This window comes from Hesperophylax consimilis, chromosome 4, assembly GCF_061612785.1.
Source record: "Hesperophylax consimilis isolate HC1 chromosome 4, BYU_Hcon_1.0, whole genome shotgun sequence".
NCBI classification, from domain to species: Eukaryota; Metazoa; Arthropoda; class Insecta; order Trichoptera; family Limnephilidae; genus Hesperophylax; species Hesperophylax consimilis.
The window spans coordinates 17,844,131-17,867,523 of NC_142839.1; the positions used below are offsets into that span (position 1 = coordinate 17,844,131).

At 32.8% G+C, this 23,393-nt stretch overlaps 1 protein-coding gene across 7 annotated transcripts in view; it reads left to right on the plus strand.

Annotated features, from left to right (window-relative positions):
* Window positions 1–23,393, plus strand: part of CadN (neural cadherin) — a 583,020-nt gene that overhangs the window by 326,225 nt on the left and 233,402 nt on the right. The window lies entirely within an intron of this gene.

The window sequence follows — 23,393 nt, forward strand, 5'->3', positions numbered from 1 at the left end:
GACTTCTCTTTCCAACTTATTGCATTTCGACTCTCCGCCCTATGACGTCACCCAAGGAATCCAATCAACCAGTTGTACTTAAATACTTTCTATAAATACCGATTCGTCTTCTACCCGGACGACAAATTTTATTTAAACTTTTTTGGTTGGTTTACAGTGTTACTAGCATTTACTCTCCGACATAACCCGAGTTTAAACACAATTTTTTGGAAAAACGATGTACATAGTTAGTTCATTTTTCAGAATTCTCGAAAATTGCAAATAGTATAAATAATTTCCTTTTGACATGTGCTCCGATTCATTGTTACGCGGATGACAGTACAGTTCATGATAGCTTTTTGTTTGACAAGCCCCCAAAGGGCACACAAACTCCAACGGCTCGGAGGGCTTTGAAGCAGAGAATGGACGGTTATCTCGAGAGTATTTCCTCCTGGGGTAAAAATAATGTCGTCGAATTTAATGTTTCAAAGACCCAATCCTGTCTGATTACGTCTAAAAGGGATCCAAATGATAATCTAGTCTCCTTCAACGGAAGCAATCTTCCGAACAGGCCTTCCATTGATATGCTTGGTGTAACTATAAGTGACCAGCTCAGGTACGGGGGCTCCATCGAAGCCAGAGTAAAGTTGGCCTCTCAGAAGCTGGGCGTACTGTACAGGGCCCGCAGATACTTTAATAGTACACAACTGCTGACCCTGTAGGTACAAATCGCAAGTGCGCCCTACTGTCGAATTTGGCAGTCCGGAGCCCCTAAATACCTGAAAAAACCCTTGACTCTGTGCAAAAACGGGCGGTCCGTTTGATAGATTCCCCAATCTTAACAAACGGACTGCAATCTTTAGAGCACAGGCGTCAGGTAGGGATGCTGTCCTTGTTCTATCGGTATTACAATGGAAGATGCTCTGAGGAACTAGCGTCATTGATCCCTTCGGCACCGGTGCGTAGTCGGGATACACGCCAAACGCGCGCCCAACATTTGTACACGGTTGACCTTTGTCACATGAGAACGGGTCGCTTCTACGATTCGTTCTTAAGTTCAACAGCTCGGCTGTGGAACGAACTGCCGGCCTCTGTGTTTCCTCCCTCCTACAACATGGGACTCTTCAAGACCCATGTTCACTTCTTCCTCTCCACAAAAAGACCCTCCACACAGCATCCCCAAAGATGACATAGGCTCTGAGGGAAATTATTTTCTTCAAGGCCTCCTGTGTGGAGTTAATATTGAAAAAAAAAGAATTTTTAAAATCTTCCTAATTGTTTTTGAAGAAAATTTAAACCATTAAACAGATTTTTATTCTTAGATAATTATTAACTTAATTAATTTTCTATGTTATATTCCTTGTCTATGTTATTAACCTTTTATTATTTCCCTTTTACAGGTATGTTGATAAATAAATAAACAATATTTATTCTTCACTTACATTCCGACGGAGCCGAGTTTCCAAAAAAAGTGGGTGTGTCAAGCCTACGCAAGACAGAAGTGAAACTTCTAGTATTCCTCTCTCTCTTGAGGTTTGGGAGGCTTTAATTCTTTTTTCCGCTGTCTGTACCGCCTGTTGGCCATTGCTTTGATTGTAACGACATTCCTACATCATATTTCACTGTTAATATAATCTCGCCAATATATTAAACAATCCTATTCCAACAATACTACTATATTGTGAAATATTTATCAACTCTTATAGGTTATATTTACCTTATGTTAATGTCATCACTGTGTGAATCAGACTCTCCTCTTCTTTGGTGATTCTCAGGGGATATTTCCTCTTGTGCCACTGATGTGTTCATCACCTCTATCTCGTCACTACTCATTTTTAACACTGAAATTCTGTACCAAACCGTATGAACCACAATCAATTACGTATTTCACTCGTATTACTCTCACGACGCAGTATACTAACCAAGCAGCTGATGCTTGGCGTGGCGCAGTTCGCTGGTGTCTGAGAGAGAGGAAAGAAGAGAAGAGAGAGAACGTTCGTGAGCGGCTCCCCCACCTCAACAAGCGCATATGGTGAGAGAGGGACAGTGAACGGTGAGCGGTGGTGGGGGTACCCGCATTTTCGTGTCGATCCTGACTCGGTTTTACTCCGTCCCCGAAAATCCATTACGCGCCTAAAGAAGTTTCACTTCAACAAAGGTAAGCGAGCTCAATCATTACAATAGGTCCTGCACGTACAATATCCCGCCTTACGACAAGTTTTAATAAAGCCTTTCAATGAGATAAATTTATGAATGGAAAATTAAACGATTTGATAAAACTACTTGTTTATAAAACATAGCCCTTGTTCAGTGTTCTGTATTTTATCAAAATTAACGTTAAAACTATTGTGCTACCTTTTCAATTTGAGGAAGAAAGGTTAACTGGCGATTGTCATCTATATCCGGGCGGTCCTTTATGAAAGGTTGAATCTTATTTGAATTTCATCAGGTTTTTAGATTTCCGTAGGGGTGCCGACTGCCGGCCTTACTTCCCCGTATTCACCTCTCGTTACTTCCTAGTTACTTTTGTGGGTGGATCTCTACCCGGATTTCCTGTTCTTGCCCAAACTAAATGCGGGGCACGCATCGCCATTTTTATTGAACGTACGTGACGGCCTAAATCTGCGGGATTTAAAAATGGCTCCATATTAAACGCTGCAAATGTTTCTCGGACAGTCCGTGTGATTTTATTCTCGTGTTACGGTAAAGCACCGCGCACTGTGCACTGTGCACTGTACACAGATAATTAAATTTCATGTGTGTTGGATGTTTAAAAGCAGTCAACACTTTTGTTTTTTAATTAACTTTGCACACGTTTCAAAATAAATTTTGTCAAAGATTGGTGTGAAAATGTCAAAAATGGGATTATCTTTCGCTTTGAGCATTACCAACGTGTATTATCTTTGTTTATAGTAAATATGTCACGTTTCTTTGAATAATACACATTTTATCCTTTTGGTTTGACATATTTTCTAGCCAGACAATTCATTTAAAGAGCGCATATATTGAATATATTTGTGCACAACGATAGTGGTTCAAAATGATTTTAAATAGTTTGGAATACCCGCCCGCAGTACCCCCTTACGCCGAAGTAGTACAGATACAGTAAACTACTACACAAGCAAGAATATTTATGAAATGACACTACTGTATACTGATTGCATAATTTAATAGTATTATTCGCTAGAAGATGTAAACCTTTATATTGGTAGATTTTTGTGGAAATGCACGTCAATTCACAATGCCATCCTGTCTGAGTGGGCAACCAAATAATAAAAAAGAAAAATGATAACCAATTACATTACCATAAACGTAGACGCGCCTTAATAATCTAGTATAGAAATCAGTTCCAATTTTTGAAATGGCAATTAATATAATTTTCTGTAAAAAATAATGTATTATTATGTAGGTACTTTATTGAATTCTCCAAACAAGCGCTTCCAATTTTGAGAATGAAACTCAATTCGAAGCAAAAGTTCTAGAGTTCATTGAACCCAAATTACAGACAGAGCCACAACCGAAATTTAGTTTTTTTTAAATTATTTATTTAAACTATGATCTCGAAATTTATACTCACTAAAGAAAAGAAATGAAACGATTTTCATGTTTAAAAAAAATAACTGCGTTTTGTGGACGTTGTTGGATTGGCATACATTTAAAAAAATAAATTTCGAAAATAGAAACACTTTTTTATTGAGTATTCCATATTCCGTGACCGTTGCTTTATTTAATTTCAAACATGAAAATAATTGTTATGGCTTTGGTTTTCTCGTATTTTCCTTCCAAACGTGGTTGTTACCTATACACAGTAAACATGATATTTCAATTTCATCCGATGATGCTCAACATTTAACATGTGATCTTTGCGGAATATTTTGGCTGTATTACAACCCGAGCTCTGAAAGCTTATTGTTATGAAAATTACTTAGTAAACAGATTTTGGTCAAAATAACCCGTATTTATTACGAAATGTTTAGGGAATGAAACTTCTTCGTAATGTTATTGGGAAAAGGTCTCTAATAATAATAATCTGTTTTTCTTCTCTTCGTTTGATTTCCATCTTCATTAAATAATAATATTAGACCATACTAGTATTAAAAATTATATGAGGATTAAATTTCAAACTAGGATCAGGAAAATTTTAAAATGCAATCTATCTGCTAAAAATTTAGTAAAAGCAATAAATACTCTATTGACGTACTCATTTGCCATAATTAAATGGTCCATTACAGATTTAGATAACTTAGAACGATTAATTAGAACTACGCTTACAAAGTTTAATTGCCATCATCCAAATTCAGCTATAGAACGAATTAATTTACCAAGAAATTTAGGAGGTAAAGGTATAGTCAAAATAACTTTTTTAAAACATAATCAGGTAGAAAGAACTTTTTTCCATTGGAAAGCTCATAGCTCAGAAATGCACAAAATAATTAGCGAGGCAGATAGAAACATTACTTAGTATATTGTTAGTTTTAATAAAATTGTACCATAATTGGACTTACCTGTCTGTCGTACAATAAAAAAAAAAAATTACGCCTTTAAATTTATACGACTAGAATGCCATCATTTTTATAAATCCCAACCAGGAATTATTTGATTCCTGTTCAAATAAAATTTTACAAGAGAAACACTTTAATTATCTCAACCAAACGTATGTTGAATAAATTTTACAAAAGAAACACTTTAATTATCTCAACCAAACGTATGTTGACAAATTTTCGTCAAACAAATGGTTGAGTATTGGAGATTTGAGCGCAGAAATAGAAGGATTTATGCTTTCCATTCAGGAAAGAGTCATTAATACTAAAAATTATAGGAAGCATATAATCAAATTGATGATTTATGTAGAAAATTTTTGGTTTTTCCGGAAACTATAGAACATATTATATCGGGATGTTCTTTATTAGCACCGTCCGAGTCTACATTTGGGCACAATCAAGATATAATAAATCACCAAAGTTTGGTAATTAAACATAACTTGATTGAATGCCGTAATATAATACCATAATATGAGTACGAACCAAATTCATTTTTAGAAAACGAATTTCATAAAATATATTATGATAGAACTATACTAACAGACCGAACGATTAATCATAATAGACCCGATATAGTTTTACACGACAAAATTAAAAATATAACTTATATCATTGATGTCGCTATTCCAAATTCGTGTAAAATTAAAAAATATGTTAATGAAAAAATAAGAAAAAAAACACATTTAGGAAATGAGATAAAAATAATTTGGCATTCTCAGACTATAAAAATATTACCATTTATTATTTCGGCTAGTGGCATTATAACTAGCTATCTCATTAAAAGTGTAGGCGTATTAAATCTATCAAAAAATTATATCTGAAAATGCAAAAATCAGTCATTTTAAATCTCTCTCTCTCTGGTTTCAATCCTGGGATTGGTTTGCAGCAATTTCATCTGATCTCGTCTTCCATTCTTCCCTGTTTTGTGCGGCTCTTTTGACTTTTGCATATGATGAGCAGCGCACGTCCACCAGCAGGTCCTCCAGGTACTCTCGGCGTGGGCGTCCCCTAGAGTTGGTCCCCTCGGTCATACCCTCCATTATGACATGCAAGAGGCCTTCTTGTCGTATATCATGGCCGACCCATCTTGCACGCCTTTCGGACAAGTTCCTGAGCAGGTGCCTTCCTCCTTCGATTCTTTGGAGAATCTCCTCATTTGTAATATGGTCTCTCCAGGAAATTCCTAACAGTCTTCTATAGGACCACATCTCAAAAGTCTCTAGTCTCCGTTTATGTCGTTTATGTTGAAGGATCAGTAGGACTTACAGGCCCTGTTAGAAGTTCTACCGAGCCAAACCCTCTGATATGAAAATATCTGGAGTCGGTGAATTGTTTTCCCATTTGATCTCCGATGAGTTGACGTGTTGTTCTTGTATTGTTTTGTATTTATTTTGCTTATATAATGCACTTGCATAATTTTGATAGACTAGATGATCACTTGTGGAAAAGTGTGTGGAAGGGTTTAGTTTTTCCTTTGGGGACGATTTAACCCGGACATAAAATCGGAAATTATTTGCCTTTTCCTCAAATTTCTTCATAGTTTCTAATTTTTTCGAAATTCTCTTATTATAATATTAATGTGCACTTTACAATAATACGTTATTGTGTTTTTTGTGTCTGATAGTTTTTAATTATTTGTCGATCTCATTAGTTTAATTTTTTTTTTTTCTCTTTCTGATGAAACTATTGTTTTAATTGATTTATTATTTCTCATATCTGCTGTAACGCCATTCAAAATTTATCAGACTTTACAAAAACAAAGAAAACCCAAACTAGCAACACCCTGATTTACCATATGATAATAAAATAAATCACGCATTTCTTGTAAATAACGATAAATAATGTTCTTGTTACATCAAATATTGGGTTTGTTATATAATCCATAGCTTATCCAATATTTGGCCTTAAAGTATTATCGGTGTTAAATTTTATCTCTTTGTATCATTTGAACGGTGACCGGATAAATCATCAAAATTATAATTCATCACATCTTTAAAAAGTTATATAAAGTCATTGAAAGTGATGAAACAAAAACTTTATTAATTGGGTTAAGTAGGTTAGGTTATGTTAATTTTTTTTCATCGTTTTTAATGTCTTTATATCACTTTTTAAAGGTGTGTTGCATAGTCACTGTGTTGAGTTAGCTTGGAACCCATTTGAACACTATTAACAGTAAAAACGACCCTTGAAATTGATAGTCAAGTTATCGAGATTAACATTTTTTTATTATGTCGATTTTTAAAGATCGATGGCACAAATTTTCACTCAAGGTTAATCGAAGATGCCAGACAACACTACGAAACAGATTTATTTGCACTTTATTTATCTCCAACTTGTAGTCCGTTTCCGTGGCAACGGTGCTTTGAAACGACCTCTGGGGTTCGATTTAAACCAATGACAAGTGATTTATTTCAGTATAGTATTTAACTTTAGCAATGAATATATTATAAAACAATTAGTTACTACCCGCCCTCGCCCGAATAACAACCTTTCGAAAACACCCATATATTTAATAGCATTAAATGTTTATTTCAATGCGCTCTTGTTAATGATTGAAACGATATTAAGGACGGGTTGTTTCGGAGTATTTGAACAATTCATCAAATTTCAACGTTCATTTTCAAGTTCCGTGAAAGATTTTTTCAAGTTCTGTTTTTATTTCAGTTCTGTCAAGCAACTAGCCTGCAATGATATAATAACAGAACTTGAATTGGACTTTCACAAATCCCAGAAATGAACGTTGAAATTTGATGAATTGTTCAAATACTCCGAAATAAGAGCTATAAATTGATGTGTTTATGGCTGAATTTCAGATAAAAAAGCCCATCACGCGAGAGCTGCTCTTGAAAGAATCGAAAGTCTCGTAAATTAATTAATATCATTAACTTTAAGGATGGGTTTTTTGAATTCACAGAATTTGAAAAAATCATCAAATTTCAAAGTTAATTTCCAAGTACTGTAAGAGTTCTATGGAAGTTCTGTTATTATTTCAGTTCTGTGAAACAACTTGCCCATGATAATTTAATAACAGAACTTGGTTGGGACTTTCACAGAACTTGAAAATCAACGTTGAAATTTGATGAATAGTTCAAAATTCAAAGTAAAAATTCTATTTCCGTGAAAGAGCTATTGAAGTGCAGTTTTTATTTCAGTTCTGTGAAACCCAGGTTGATATAATAACAGAATTTGAATAGAAAATTCACAGAACTTGAAAATTAACGTTAAAATTTGATTAATAGTTAAAATTCTGTGAAACAACCCGTAATTAATAATGGCACACTTGATTCATACTACACCGTTAAGTTTGCCAGATTGCCTGCCACTACTTTTCGTCACTGGCTTCTGTTACTAACTTCATCGCGGGGTGCAATTTCAAATTCAGGACACGTTATCAATCAAATCAGGCCAATTTGAACCGTTTTGAAATCGCCATAAATACAATATCTTCATTCCGCGGAATGAACAACTATGAATTCAATATCGCGATATTGCGTTCATATTTGCGAATACGTCGTTTAGGTTCTTCTTTCCGTATGTCAACGTTGGTGCCTTTAGCCTGTGGTATATTACGTCGTAGGTCAATTATTTTTGCGGTACAAGAAAATTGTAAAATTGTTCGAGATCATTACTAGATATTTTTATTAGTGATTGTTTGTTCACTTTTTGAGACCTTCATCATTGCAGATAATATATATGTATTAAACTATTTGTAGATATAAAATAATGTAGTTTAAAAATCATTGGGTTTATAAAAGCTCTGTAAGAAAGCTATATTAAAGCTGGCATATTAGACCTCTTGAGAGAGAGGTTATTCTTAAGTGCACATACTCTATAAAATTAATAACACCTCCAACTTCTGACATTTCCCATAAATTCTGATGGAAACATTTATAGATTTTATGTGAATATAATATTTTTTTGAAATTACTTTAATCTTAGATTTTACGTTAATTAGATAAATCGAAAAAAATGTAACCCACGTACGATTTTACTGTTTTATTTTGCTCACTCGTTATCTATATTAAAGGGGCTATTGTTATCAAAATACAAATTAGAAAGCGCGAAACACTGCAACTAAGTAGGTATTAAATTCATTCAATTTTCCGCCATTGATAGGAATGTCAAAGTCAACGTGCTACACCAACGCCTCTATCGACTAGAGTTGGTGATATTGCCACTATTTCACTGGAGCTGAACGTAGGTATTACTAATATTTTATGGAATTCGCTAAAACTGGCCATTCGTAAATTAAATTCCACTATCAAAACATGTGTTCTTTTATTTCTATGGAAGTTTTATTAGAAATATTCGAAAATCTGGTATTTTCTGTCTTTTTCGTTTTTATGCAAAACGTGTGAGAAGGAGCATAATTCTGAAATAATTGAGCATATTAAACATTTAATGACGCGCGACTCCCTTCTAGTTGGTTTGATTATAGCTACAAAATGAGATAAGGTAACGCCATTAGTACCTGCATTCTGTACACGGGCGCAAAAAGTTATAAAAGACCTGCCTTTTACGATTGGTATAAATCATTATTTTCCCTGATGAAAGCGCGATTAATCCGATTGCCGCGTTTGTTTACGCGATAAACACACAGTTAATGTGTTAGATTTATTAAAGTTCCCAAAATAAAGTTAAGTTAAGCCAATTGTGTTAAAATGTTGTACAAAATTATGCATTTTCCTGAATTTATTCGGTTGAAATTTGAAAAATCAATATACTTTCCTATCGTAAACCAACATTGCAGTTTTTTTAACTTCAAACGTTATTAACATCTATCTAAAAATCATAAATAAAAAAGCTAAAATACCAATAGTTTTTAAAAAGGGTTTGAGTGAAAAACACTACGTGAGTATTGCCGATCGTTTCAGCGAGGTAAAACCATTTTCAGGCTTCCTTGCACTGTGGCCGGCTAAAGAACAAAGGGTTTAACCGTAATGTTACGTTTGGTCATTCCGGTTCCGTATATAAAGAAGAAAGGAGCTAGCCCCTAATTTAATCTCGAAACAAATTAATCGTGGTCGATTCCTTCACACTTGGGCGGGTGCGACGGAATCTATTGTCCCACAATACGAAACGAGGCTGCGTTGGTAATGCGAAGGTGATATAAAATGCTTTGTTCCACGAAACCACAAAAGCACTACTATGTTTTGTGTGTGTTTTATTTTTATTTTTTTGTGACATTCGATTATTTGTTGGTTTTATCAACATTTTGGTTGAGTAGCCTAAACAATCGATTCATGGCCGTTATCAAGTTCACTGCCAACTCCGTTATATGGCTGAGTTCGAAATTCTGCACCCGCCAATTGGCGTGTGCTTCAATACAATATTCAATGCTCAGTGTAAACCCGGCAACTATTGCGACGTGTTTTTATGCTGGCCCAGCATTGATGTAATAATATTCTATGTGGCCCAGTGTTTGAAAGAATCAAAACAAATGGTGCGAAAGCGGTTTTTGGCTACCTACTTTAGTTTTAGCATGTTGAATATGGGTGACAGAGCGTTCCAAGTTTACTTACATGTCGAAAATTTCCAAGCCATCACTGGCTAATTTTGGCAGTGAACCTGTTAATTTTTTCGACGCAATATAATTTTACATTGAATCAGAGTTTTTTGTGAGGAATTATCGTGAAATCCTTTATTTGCGATTTGCTTCACATGAAATTGTTAAAATTCACAAAAATTATGTGGTTGTGCAGGTATATACATACTGAATGACATTTTAAGCGATAAATAAGTTCGATTGAATATAATTTTCCAATAATTTATCTGTTTACTGCGAGGAATCATTTTCAATCATGGAAACCGATTATCATTTTATTTTTTGGGGGAAGTCGTGAACTTCATCAAAACCTTGTTCCTGTCTTGACTCGATATTATTTTTACTGTCTTTGTGTTCCCTATTATTTCGTATTTATATTTTTTATTTTTTTATTCTATGTTGTATCAATTCTCCTTTTATTAACCAATATTATTAATGTAATGTAATTTAATTGTAAATAAATATTGAATAAAATTGTACAGGCTAAAGTAAAAATTGGATACAATTTAATGTTATATTCAAAATATTAAAAATCCGCTAAATACCTTATAATTAGATAAACAGTTAAGGTTGGTCTTCTTTGACTGTAAACTTTACAATGTTGAATTATAGGTACAGTTGAAGCATTACATTTCTGCATCGCAATATATATTAATGTAAATTAATTATGATTGGTTGGAATTGTATTTAAATCCGCTAAATACTTTTGGGATATTCAGTAGGTATTTAAATTCAATTGTTAATATAACATAAGATTATCATGAAATGAAATTTCATCGTAAATTATTCAAACATACTTTAATATTTTCTTCTCATAGAATTCCAACTCACCTTTGCGGGAATGAATACAAATGAGACAAATAGTACTAATTTCTCTGTAAATAATAAAGGCCGTCGTCATTCTCAGAGTGACTTCGCATAAATAAATCTAATCCGTGGACGTGATGGTACATCAAATTTAAGAATTTCCTTGAGTCACCATTTTCGTTTTTCAGTTGAATATTTTGTGAAAATTTACTCGAGGAATGTATTCTATTTTATTCAGTTAATTATTTTCTTTTAAATGGTTAATATGATGTTGAAATTTTAAGTATCAGAAAAGTTCCTTTTCAAATAAAACTTTTTCGCCTTCTTATGATGTTTGATAATGCCTTTATAAGGCGTGCTATGTCACACATTTTAATCTGATTCACCTAGTTTTAATTGCATATGTTTCAAATAACAACACAAATATGAAAATAAGCTTATAATACCCATTCTAATGATATATTGAAACAATTTAAAAACTTTTTTCCATTTTATTTTTTGACCAATAAGTGGAAAAAAGTTTTAAATTACTTCAATATATCATTTTTATGGATTTACACCACGAATAGTCAGTATCAAAAATAGAAATATTAATACCTTTTCTGTTTCCGCTCTAAAAGATGTCAACAATTGTGAGAAATCGGATGAATTTATCTAAAATACAATAAACTTTCTCACTTCAGAACTCTTTTTTATGACTTGATTCCAGTTTAGTTGGAAGTTCAGTTGTCATGTTTTGTGACCCAAATACAGCCGTGATCCTATTTCAGTTCCTCGTTCCCCGAAGGAAAATGATTGAACTCCAATTTCTCGAGGCATTTTACCTGTCACATTATATAGTGTCTACTTAGTAATAACTGTAACTATTGCTAGTTCTACTCTCGTAGCCTCCGGAAAGGGTTTCACACGTATTACGTATTACATTTTCAAAGAAGCCACACGCTGAACGCCATTTTAAGGTCTCTTGGGTCAAGCAATATCTTTAAAATCAAAATATTTGGTGAGGTAGTTCTACTACCAACAAAAAATCCCAATACTGTCGAAGTAAACGGGTAGAATTAAAAAGAATTTTAAAAATGACTTGTGGGCGTGTTTCGTGATCCAAATATGTGCCCAAACAAGACTTTAATTTCCAATACAAAACTATGTTCACGAAATTCAAATGGGGTAGAGGTAGATCTACGATGTCAGGGGAATGCAAGTGAAACAGGGACCTGGGATATTGGGCTAAATTTAACTTTTTCTTGTTTTCATTAATATTTGTATAGAAGTTACTGTTTTTTATTTATTTATCATTTACCGTAATTTGCAATTTTTTCACTGTAAAGCATCACGATAGAATATTTTCTTTGAGAATTAACATATTTGTTTAAATGTAATACAATTTTTTATTTAGTCATTCGTATCATTTTGGGTGAATTCCGCAACAAAGCTGTAAGCTTCCTGTTATTGGGACTAGAGGTAATGGATTCAAAAGTTGACTGGGGCAAATACATTATTTTTTTATTATTATTTTTAGTTGCTAAATTCAAATGTGGTGTATTAAAAATTAAACGCCTCGTTTCCAAGACCTGACTTTTGAGATTCTTCGTATCACCATTCAGAATCAAAAGGTTTATTTTAATGCTTAAGCTACTGACCAGATCTGAATAACCAGGTTCTTCTTCCCCATCCCTCCACCCTACCCATCTTGGTGCAGCATCAAAATATGTCTCGACGTAAGACCCCAAAGGCAACTGCAAACTTTTTTTGCTTGTGGTCAAGCTATAATAAATTACGGATATCACCGACTTACGAGATTAATGAAAATATATCAAAATTATGCGTAATTATAAATAATCTACACGACGCACGGCCGCCGGTATGTAACACATAGGATTTCCAATGTGAAAGGTTATCATAAATATTATATTTTTCCAAAAAAATATTGCCGAAGATTCCAAGGGTTAGACAGAAGCTCTAGAAAAATCTCTCCGTAAGCTTTGGAAAATTGCCGACAGAGCTCATTGTCTCTGCTTGATAATGTTTCGTTTTGTAGACGTCCAATATGCCCTGTGAAATCAGGAGACATATGTTTCATTTTTCATCAAAAAGGTTCAGGTTGAATAAGATATTCGACGAAATGCGGAGCCTTAGATAAATCAAGGACGCTCAAAGTACGATGGATATTGACTCTTTTTAGAGTTCTGACATACACCCTTCCGTTTATCAAATTTATAATTATATTACAACGACCGTGATAACATTTTGCATAGTTCTTCCATTATTTTGATGCATTACTTAGTTCTGCGAATTTTATTCTTCACGGTTAACTTCAACCACAGGTAACGTAGGACACACGCACAATCTAAATGATTCATTGATGTTATGACCTTCTAGGAAAATGACCATCATGTTATATTGTTGTTCAGAATTTAAGGCGATCACTTTCATAGATACTTATCGTTACTCTACAGAGCTTAAAAGTTATGTATTCACTGTGCATTACTCGAGATCCGTATAACTGAATGTCTAGAAGCAATAACTCGTTGGATGTCTTCAAACAAGCTGAAGCTCAATCCATCTAAGACTGAGTTTCTCTGGGCAGCCACAAACAAACGTCAACATTTCATAAACTATTCACCTATTACTATTTCTGGCAGCGATATCATCCCAAAAACAACAGTCAAACTTCTCGGTGACAATTTAGATTCAGACTTTTCGTTTAAAAGTCAAATAAATAGGACTGTAAGCACCGGTTTTTTTTCACCTAAGACAACTCAAGTCTGTCCGAACAAACCTTCCTACAGAAGCAACAAAACTACTTATCAACTCTTACGTAGTCTCACGTCTCGATTACTGCAACGGAATTTATGCCAGCCTTCCAAAATATCAAATTGACAAACTTCAATCAGTGTTTAATGCAACAGTAAGGCTCATAACCGGGGTTTCAAAATATTCGCACATTTCAGAACACCTTCGTAACCTTCACTGGCTCAAGTGCCCTGAAAGAATCCAGTACAAACTGTGCTGGATGGTGTTTAAATCCATCAATGAAATGGCCCCACTCTATATCTCTGAACTATGCGTCCCGGAAAACACTGGTCTGAGGCAGTCAACTCTTAGATCAGCAACATCATCAGCTGTAGGCAGACTGATAGAACCTATGCGCAAGCCAAATACTAAGTTTGGTGATCGCGCTTTCGGAGTATCTGGGCCGAAAGCTTGGAATAAACTTCCTCCGGAACTAAGATCCATACAAGTCCAACAGAATTCAGGTCTAAACTAAAAACTTACCTTTTTAAGCTGTCGTACCCTTAAATTAAATATACCATTCCTAAGAAAAAGTCCAGTCATATTCAATTTTCCAATTATGTCCTAAATGCTGTATCTAAATTTCGCTAACAAACAATTATATAATGTTAATTAAGTGTTAATCTCAAGTGACCTACCAGGTAAGTATTGTACTGTATATTATCTCCATAAATAGTTAAGTAATAAAATAGATCACTGTAGAGATGTATTATAAGTTTGTACGGCGCCCTTGAGGTGATTTTGCACAAAAACGGCGCTATACAAGTCATCCAATTATTATTATTATTTCAGTTGTAAAAACGTATATGTGTACATTTCCGTAGATATTCATATTTTTTTAATCTGTATACTCGCCACCCCCGACTCCATACATATTTCTTAACAGTTCAGTTAAATATGCTGTGAATTTAGTACTTAAACCGTTCCTACTGAAAATTTAATTAATCAAACAACACCATTCAATGCTTTGCGCCTATTTCTGTCGAAATAATAAAATGTTTAACAACATTGCTATATTATAATGATTACAAATAACCATGTGCATACTATCTATATCTATTTATACCTCCTCAGTGTTTTTTTCACATTGAATGGTTACAAATATTATAAAAAGACAAGTACGGCCATGGACAATGATGGCTTTTAACCTTTAGAAATGAATTCATCTTATTAATTTAATCTAGATCTCGGTATCTCTGAAACTCTGCCAAACAATTTTGCCTCTCGATTTTTATTTATATTCTTCCATTCATTTATTTGGGACTAGTTTTGTATTTTCCCTTATTCCATAATATTTTTTTTAGGCACTGATTCATTTGTAAATTATGGATTGTGCATAAGTTCGTACATTTTTGGTTAGTACAAAATCGAATATTTTTCAGACGTATCCTTTTGTTTGATTTTGACGGAGACGTCTAGGAGGCCTTTAGACAATTTTACGATTTAGACGATTTCTATCAAACATTACAAATCTTTCATTCTATTTCAATAGAAATCAGGATTTTATCATTCGACTCTCTATCCAACAAAGTCCGAGGAATCTCGTTTAATAACGACACCGCCCCTCTAAATTGATTTGGCGACTTCAATACCATTGAATATCTTCAATCGTTGAATTAAAGTTAATGCTAAGAAGTCAATCGTCATTTTTTGACGAACTTTCCAACAGCTCAATATTTTCATCCCTGTATTTACTATAATAAGAATTTACGTATTCTTCCTTCTATCATGGTGAATTTTAAGAGCACAGTCATGTCTTGTACGAGTGTATCTCAATACATTAAGGTATCTTGCATAATTTCGGTCGGTACTCTAGTTTAATGTAATACGTGAGCTTTAGGTATACGATCCATGTACGTTATACGGGTACAAGTATGCTGAACGTGGACAACTGCCACGATTATCCGCTGTGTTTGCAGGTGTAGTGGCCAATCTAGAGGCAGTCACCTGCGTTTGTCACAGGAACTATAAACCGTCTCATTATGTAGGGTAATTGGTCGTAAATATTGATGGTGTATCCGATACTGTTGCCGATACACGCGCCTAGTACTGTAAACAGCGTTGTTTAAATCATATAATATATTACTGCTATTCGTGAAAATTTACTTCAATTATGTAAATGAGTGCTATTTTAATAAATATCTGAAAACGTGTTAAAGTGAAATTGACACCTTATGAAGTTTTCATTTAATTATCTAAGAAGCGCGGGTTGAAACATTTCAGTTGGTTGTTCTGGACACTTCTCTATTAAACTTTTGTGTTTAATGATTACAGTCCTTTGAAAATTAATGAAACAAATTTCAAAAACAAAAACTTAACACGTTATTTCCTGTGCACGTTAAAACGCTATGTAAATCATGATGTATGCTTAGAATATCAAACTATATTCAAATATGTCGTCAATAGTGGTAGGTAGTTTTCGACATGTAATTTTGTATTTTCTCTCACGCTCAGTGAAAAAACCAGAAACAAGAAGTGATTCCATCGATGTATGAACTATGGTCGATGTGTGATGCACAATATATTTTAATAAATAATTTAGCCTTCTTTTTTGTGGGTGAATTATTATTACTGCAGAAAATCTATTTCCCATTTTACTTCATTAAGTACCCGAGAACACAATTTAATAACGCTGCTGCTTACTGTGCTACAGAGAGCTTTGTAGCAGAAAGCTTTTACGCAGGCTGGTGATTGGAATGCCAGGAATTGAAAATGGTTGATCATTTGAGTGTTAACTCTGTGCACAAAATTTTCCGAAGTTTAATTAGGTACTTGGGGTGAATTTGCCTCGGTTCGCTCGATTAAACTTGTAAACGGAGTAATATAACTTATCAGAGGCATGTTAATATTAGGCAACGTGTGGCTAACTTTTCTAAATAGCCTGGATCGCTTAAAATTATGTTCAATAATAATGATTAGGTTTTCATCCCAGTGTAGTTGTATGGTGTGTGTGCAATACAAAGTCAGCCGTATAAAATAAAATAACTAATATATATATAAAAATAATTATAATATATATTTTATAGATTTATAGTTCCAGTTAGGAGTTCTACTGAGCCGAACCCTCTGATATGAAAATATCTGGAGTCGGTGAATTATTTTCCCATTCATTCTGGTGAGTTGACGTTTTGTTCTTGTACTGTTTTGTATTTATTATGCTTATATAATGCTCTTACATAATGTGGATTGACTTGATGATCATTTGTGGAAAATTATGTGGTAGGGTTTAGTTTTTCCTGTGGGGAACATTTAAACCGGACATTAAAACGGAAAAAATATGCATATGTAAAACGGAGTATAATAGATTAATAAAGAAGGAAATAATTTTATTAAACCTAAACAATTAAATAAACATGAAACAGAATAAGACACAGAAAAATAAAAAAGATAATGGTCACGATTAGGAATTGAACCCAGGATCTCTTGCCTTTCTGAGACAGGCGTCTTAAACCTCTCGACCATTGGGATCTATTATTTAACCGACGATATGATAAATATATCGATATTATATGGTAAGACAAGTGATCTAGGTTTAATTCCTAGATGTGACCGTTATAATATATTATATTATAATTTTACTGGTCTTCCATTAAAAGCCTTAGCTTGTGGATGGAAGAAGAGTTAACATTTCACATATTATGTACAAATAAAGTCACGTGTACAGTTAATACATTTCATATAATTACAATTACTATTTACTATAATCATGTATTTCAATATATATGTATGTGTAGGTAATATAGACACATGGCAATCAGACCCGTTAACTAAAATATGTAAACATATATGTATTCAGTAAGAAGAAAAACAAGTAAGATTTTTAGTGTGACATTCTCTAAAATACTTTTTGATGGAGTTATATTTTTATATTTTTAGTGTCTTGTTCTGTTTCATGTTTCGTTTAGATTTATTAGTATTATCTTCTTCTTCAATGATATCTTACATTGATGGATATAACCTCGAAAATAAGTTAAAAAGAAAAAGTTGTTCCGTAGTATAGTACTTTAACATTTGGAACGGCGAGAGGTTCTAATGATTATAGGTTAAATGGTTCCATTATAACTCAACACCGTGACAATTCAACATACGTTTATGGAATGATGTAAAGTCACATAAATACATTAACTATTTAATCTAGTTTTTGTTTCATCACTTTTCATGACTTTATATCACTTTTTAAAGTTGTGTTGAATTGTCATTTCGATGAGTTCTCCTGTCACCTTCAAATTCATATTTCTTGTTTCAAATACTGAAAATGTAAATGTTTTCAGGATTTGGGACAAGATTTTCTTGAAAACGTTAAATTTAATTAATATTTCGAATATTGCTGCTTTTCCTATAAAATCATATATCAAGTTAAATATTTCAAACATACTGGTTAATTTTATTCACTCGGCTATTTCCGACCTTTCGTAGAGGTTACATAAGGGCGGTCAAGGTAGGTTAGGTAAGGTTTGGGTCAGGTTAATATTTCCAATTGGGTATATTCTTGCAGTATTTAATATTAATTTTTGAAAACGATGACCACTAGTACGAAATGTCACATTTGACCTTTATTTACTGAATGTTCAGTATGGAAGCTTTTAAAATTTTCCTTGGAGAAATACTAGAAATCAATAGGTGTACCGTCAGAAATTCAGAACCGTTTTTTTGCAATTAAAACTGTCTCGTATTAGCCTGGTAATTAAGTGCTTATTTACTTTTCATATTAGATTTACATTATTCGAAATCTGTATTATACCGAAGGATGAATCACCTTTAGAAAGTTGAATTCCGATCAAAACCTTGTACCGCTCAGCATAAAACATGCTTTTCCTTTCCTAAACACGCTAATTAAAGAAGATTAATATATATTATTCAAATAAATACCATAAATTCCAATTATGTCCTGTGCGTGCAAACCGTATCTAAATTTCTCTCATAAACAATAAACAGTGTTAATCTCAAGTGAGCTCCCAGGAAAGAATGGTACTGTGTATTATCAGCCTGTACAAAATATAAATAAATAAGTATAAAAATGTATGTATATTTGTAGAAATGTATTATATATTTGCACAGCGCCCTTGAGGTGATTTTGCATAAAAACGGCGCTATACAAATCATTCAAATATTATCATTAGAATGTCGGCTATGCGAGGCTACCGAGAACACACGTCCGGACTAAGAACGGAAGCAAGTACGTTAAAAATAAATTAATTTTGTTCATTGTTTCTGAGCATTTTTCCAAGGATGGTTGTTATCGTCATATCAAAAAGTTCCATATTGAGATTAACGAACTATTCACAATTTGTACTCGGCTCCAACAATCTGTCTAAATGATCCTCTTTGTCCGGAGGTAATGCCGCAAGATAATACATAATAAAACCTATGATATAAATCAGGTGGTATTGTGTGAACTTTTATTTCCTTGTTAAGCTACTAAGTAATAACACATATTCTTTTAAATAAGCAAAGTGGGTAAAGCACAGAAATGCAATAAATTCAACATTTTATATAAACTTCTCCGTTTCTTTATGTGGCGTAATGTTCTTCGCAGTTGACTTTGATCCCAGTCCAGTTACGAGATCGTCAAATTAAGGCGATGCCATACGTAGTAATGCATAATCATGTGTTTTTGATCTCCTAGAAATGTTTCAGATGCTTTAATTAAATACTGCTAGTAGAATACATCCTAGCCTTTGAAGTAAATCGAATATTTTTTAGATAAGTTTTTTTATAAGCCCAGCAAAAAATAATGTATAAGGCCTATGAACACTGCTTTAAAGTTCAAAATCTCCTACTTACGAACCCATTTTCGGTTATGATTTTATTGTATAATGTGAAAAATTAAGTTATTTATAAAATGATCGGAAAATAAATAAATATTTATGTCTGAACATCCACAAAATAAAATAAAAGGCACTTTTTGGCCATGTTTTTTTCTTGCAAAAATCAAAACAGGCGGATGGTGTTAAGCGGGAATTTTAACCTTATCGCCACCTACATTAGGGTTGTTGTTGATAGCGGCTCAATTTAAAATATTACACGACGTATTGCATCGCTGTGTGTTGTGTATATATATATATGTATGTTGGAGCTGTCAGTCATGTTGGTTGGTTGGTTTTATAAAGAAAATTTGATTTCTTGTTAAGGTGTACTTGTGTTTATGAATTATTTCAGTTAAAAAAATAATAAGAAATATCTGCTGTTTAAGAGAAACGCCTATGAACTCTATTTCATAAAAAGCTAATTTTGGATTTGAGGGCAAAATACCCAACCAAACTGAACAATCACTTTTTAAATCAAAACGTACAGCAAATATCTAGTACGGATATTAACAGATTTTATTTATTTATTTTTTTATTATAAAATAAATGCCGTTAAAGAATTCGATTTATCGTGATTGTAGAGGCAACGTACATGCATGAACTTTTTTTAATTATAAAATAAATGCCGTTAAAGAATTAGATTTATCGTGATTGTAGAGGCAACGTACATGCATGAACTTTTTTATATGAGTAACTTATGTTATTCTTTTAAAAATTATTATAATTGTATCCGTAATATTTACGACAGATGAAGAGCTACTTTAAATGAAGTATAGGTAAAATACTTTTTAATGGAATGTATACACGAAACAAAATAAAGTTAATCACCTATGAACTAAGCCATTTAACTTATTAGATTTTACACGTTTGAGTGTATTTGCACAACAGAAAAATCTTTGAAAACACCCAAAGATACTTGGTGCATCACGACTTTTATGAATTCCATTTAAATTTAATTGATTGATCCAGTACACCACATACATGATATATTAATAATAATATATGTGCATTCTAGCATCACGTTCAATAATCAAATGCATTGTAAATGTAGTTTTGTATTCGTGACGAACCGCTGGATGCAATTTGGAGGAAAAAATGTTAATGAAATTTTGGAATTCGGTACCTTTTTGTCCACATGTCGTCACTCATCACTCTGCCCAGTAACCGACCCGATCCTAAGTGTCAAATACCTACTGATTCTTTAGGTTTTAAGTAAAAAAAAAAAAAACATCAAAAAAATCATTTTTTACTCCAAATAATGTTACGAATCACAGGCAAATTTGTGTTACAATTCCCATCAAAGTGCTATTTTTAACAATTTTGATTTTAAATATTGTATGACGTCATGTCTAGCACACTTGAAGTGAAACAACACAAAACTGCGCTATATAAATGCTATGTTATTATTATTATTATTATGTCTGGTAAATTAATCAAAAAAATTTTTTTTTAAATTTCAATTCACAAATAATTGCAAAAGTAGTCTATAAAATCAAGAAAAATCAAACCCTTCGATGGCCTAAATTTTATAATTTAATAGACAAATAAATAACGTAGCACATATCCGTAGTTACTAGATATTTAATATATCTTTCAATTCAAAAAATAATTGCTCAGTTTGGTTGGGTATTTTGGCCTATGTAAATGTAAGTTTTGTTTTAATGAAGGTCGCTTCGCGATAGTATTAATTAATAATTTAAAATGAACAAGTATATTCGCTTACATTATTTTTATTTTTATATTTATTTCAGACCGGGTTTCGCTGTTACCGTAGCTTCTTCAGGGCCGTTTCATTATACTAGATAATGATATCATCGATATGTCAGTCATATCAGTCAAAGGCCAAAATTATACAACTTCATACTTGATGCTTTGAAAAAGGAAAACACAGATGTTCTTCCTAAATTAACAACTTCTTGGCTACATCAATTAGAAATAAAGGAGATTTAACTCTTACTTTTCAAAAAATAGAATCAAATACAAACTGTACATAAACAGTATTTTTTTATTTTTTTAAACTAGCGCGTCCTGTGAAAGTCATGGTTAATGATTGTAAGATTTATGTAGCTGAAAGTATTTATAAAGTATAGCTGAAAGTAGTAAAAATATATTACAGAAGATCAGAAATCTATCATTCGAATGAACACCGTTAGTGAACTTTAAGAATCGTTATTCAGAATTAGATCTGAAAAAATGAAAAAAAATAAGAAATACACATTTCAAATATGGAATTATTATTACCAATTATTAATATTTTTATACCTTCTTTATCGTTTTTTCCGAAATTACGATTTATGCATATTAGTTCCAATTTAGAAAATTAGAAGTTCATGGAACTTGATCATGGAATTTTATGCATTACGCAGGAATAAAACTTTAAAATTCAAAAAAGCACTCATTTACCGATAACCGAGTTTAGTATGTTTAATTATAATGTCACATCCCAAACCATCTGCTTTATCTGAAAAAAAAAGATCGTGAAAAAAATAGACATAATTTAGGGTCGATTAAGGTTTTGTTGGACATCACAATTCACTGACTTAACACCTAATTTTCTTGCGCATAATTTAATCTACTTATTGTGTAACTGCCTGTTTTGTGTTTAGTATTTAGCCCTAACTCGACGAGTTTGTGTTTGCGCTGAGTGCGTAGTAAAAAGTTTAGCCTCCCAGTCCGGCGTCGGAGCTTTCGCGTGATAATGTTGGTCAGCCACATTAGCGGAGGATGTGGCTTTACATTTACAGTTCTTGCCCCAGTATGGTGATGTAGCATTATGTAGTTGCCATCTCGGACCATCCTCCCATCATCTCCCTTAACTTCACATCCAACTCTTAACAACGTTCCGACAACTTTGGCCCTCGACTTGCTCGATGTCTTGCCGTAACTGACGACGAGCTCACGTAACACAACGTCGGAAACAACAATGATGTTTTTAGCCGGAGTGTATTGAGGTACAGAGGTATAGAGATCTTAAACAAGATACATAATAATAATCTATGTTATTATTGTCGTGCTAGAACACATTGGATAAATTTTAAATTAAATATTTTGAACCGTGGTTGAATTTTGTGTTTTAAAAATTAGGTGATTGATCAAAGAATTTGAAAAGTAAAAATTTTATTGATTTAACATTTTTTTTATGTTTATCGTTGAACAAAATTCGATTTGAACAAATTTGTTGGGTGGATTGTTTGTGCTACGTAAATACTTTGTAAACAATGAATTTCCACATTTATCTATTTCACCTCAAAATAATGCTGTTTTTTTCTGAGCACAAATAGATGTATGTATACACCTTCTACTATTTATGTTATGTTGAATATCATTACCGGTGAATTATAGAGTAAATCAAGTATGGGGTGAATACGTCGGAGTGATCTCTTAGTTTTCATTTCTATTCTTAGTGTTCACATTTCTACCAATATAACTTATTTTATTTAATGTTTTTGTTGTTTCCTTTTTTTCATTTATGTTTATATTTTATAAAATATTTCAGTGATTCTAGCGACTTGTAAAATATAATCTCTTCTAAGTCTAGTACCAACATTATAAAATACTTTGCAGGTTTCTGGAATAATTAGTGTACATGCTGATGCAGAAATACTAGTATTAAATTAAATAACTTCGATAAGTTTTTAAGCTAGTAATTATTCACGAATATAAATATTTTAAATCATTTAAAATGTACAACCTCATTCTTACTTTACACTTCATAATATTATACACATTCTACGCGGTGAATTGGATTTACTTTGTAATTGAATGAATCTGTAAAATCTCGCTAAACGTGTAGATTTTACAAATTTACTTTAACGGACAGAATGTATACAGTAAAGTCTACTTGGGGTGAAATTAATATTCCTAAAATGCCGCTGGTAAATATGTTTGTTTTTATAATTATTCAGAGTAGAGATAAGACGA